Source organism: Propithecus coquereli, unplaced genomic scaffold (genome assembly GCF_000956105.1).
Source record: "Propithecus coquereli isolate 6110/MARCELLA unplaced genomic scaffold, Pcoq_1.0 Scaffold81, whole genome shotgun sequence".
In the NCBI taxonomy this organism is placed as follows: domain Eukaryota; kingdom Metazoa; phylum Chordata; class Mammalia; order Primates; family Indriidae; genus Propithecus; species Propithecus coquereli.
Window position 1 is genome coordinate 7165242 of NW_012154285.1, and position 1996 is coordinate 7167237.

Below are 1996 nucleotides of genomic sequence, written 5' to 3' on the forward strand. Positions count from 1 at the left end.
CTGTGGGTTGGCTGGGCAGTCGTGCTGATTTGACAGGACTTGGCTAATATTTCTGAGCTCACTGATAAGCCTGCCGTTAGTTTGAAGGGTGTCTGGGAGCTGGCTGGTCTAGTATGGCCTTGGCTGGGAGGACCTTGGTTCTGTCTCATGTAGCCTCTCATCTTCCAGCAGGCTAGCTTGGACTTATTGTCATGGTAGAAGCATGGATTCAAGAGAGAGGGAGAGAGAGAGAGTATAATCTGCGAGGCCTCTTAAAGTCCAGACTCATAGCATTTTGTTGGCCAAAGCAAGTCACAGGTCAAACCCAATTCAAGGGGTGGAGAAAATGACTCCGTCTCTTGATGGGCAGAGCTGCAAAATCCAATTGCAATGCAAAGTCACATTGCAAGGTGTGTGGGTACAGGGAAAGGAAGAATTAGGGCCATTTTGCAACCAATCTATCACACTCATCTAGTTATGCAAAGATAATATTAGCACCTACTTCTCAGAGTTATTGTGAGAATTCAGTGAATGCATGCATATAAAGCCGTGATTTTAAGCCAGGCTTGCAGGAGGCACTCAGCAAATATTGGCCACTGCTGCTGCTGCTGTCATTGTGATCATGAATGTTATCATTATTACTGATTTGTGTCCTTCTCATCCACGGGCATCTGCTTAGTGCAGTTCAGAGGTTCAAACCCCCTAGTAGATTGGCTTCTCCATGCCTCATTGCTTCTCCTCTTAATAAAGAAGCAAGTCAGTTGCTGGAAAACTTCCTTGATTTTGTAAACGCAGATGCCACTGTGTGTTAGCATCCTTTGGCCATTAGCTGTCAAGGCAGCAAGGAAGAGAGATCTATTTAAAGAACACGTAGGTGCCTTTGCTTTTTACCGTCAAAGCTGTGCCAGGGGTGGAGACCCATTTGAAATGGGACCAGGAGGGTCCTGACATGAGACAGACCCTCCATTCACCATCTGCATTTACCCAAGAAAGAGGAAGTAATTGCCTAGTGAAGTCTGGTTTCCTTGTGTTCATTAATGATGCTGGCAGCTGAACAAGAATAGTGTATTTTTTATTTTTATTTCCGAAGAAGAGAGATTGAGGCTCGAGTCAGAAATGTGGCACAGGCTGCAATTTTGCTAAATTCTATAATCCTGCTCACAATACCGCAGCAGGATGGGGGCCTCTCTTTAGGTCAAGCTGGGAGAAGAGGCGTTGTTGGGCCTTGGCTTTGCTGGGCTTCTGTTTATGGACGAGCAAAGAATCGCCAGGATGCTTTTCATCATGTCGGATAAACCTCAACAGTGGTTAATATTATTAAAAGCCTGACAGCTTCCCCTTCACAGGGGTGGCACCAGCTTTTGCAAAAATTTACATTTAGGGAGACGAGTAGAACAAATTTATTGATAGAAATCCCCACAAATCTTAATTCTTTAGAAGAAGGGAAACACCTTCTTTTGAGTTCCATTCCCAAACACAAGAAGAAGAGCCAGAGATGAAATGTGTTAGTGATTCATCAGAAAACAGACAGATTTTAGTTTCTCTTATTTTTAGAAGTAGCTGTCTAGGTACTGGGTTCTGTCAAATGAGAGAGGGATTATATTTGGAAATCCTAATTATGGAGAGGCTTGCTTTAAAAAGCAGCCTAAAGCCAAACTGGCTCCCACGGATGCTTCTTTGGTTGTTTTTTTTTTCTCTTTAATCCTTCTGACACCCGAAAGTAGTTTACACATAGAACCAAAAGAATCCATTTTGCTCATCCTTGATGTTTACTTGACTTTGTAGTCCTCCTCATCCTCTGTACACCATTTTGAAAAACAGTGTCAGGAAATTGTGAATTTAATTATTTTTTTAGTTGAAACACCCAATTCAAATAGGCTAAAGCAAAACAAATAACAAAAACAAAAAGAGAGAAGGATGTATTGTCATAAATTATAGAAAAGTATAGCAGCTTCAGGCATGGCTGGATCCAGGTGCTCAAAGAATGGCATCAGTAATCATTTTCTTACATCTCTCT

At 42.3% G+C, this 1996-nt stretch overlaps 1 protein-coding gene across 1 annotated transcript in view; it reads left to right on the plus strand.

Moving 5' to 3' along the window:
• Positions 1-212: 212 nt before the first annotated feature.
• RPH3A (rabphilin 3A) overlaps positions 213-1996 on the plus strand; it is a 106600-nt gene continuing 104816 nt past the window's right edge. Inside the window, exon 1 of the mRNA XM_012663538.1 lies at positions 213-232. The gene's annotated coding sequence lies outside the window, so the exon portion shown is untranslated. The remainder of the gene's footprint in view (positions 233-1996) is intronic.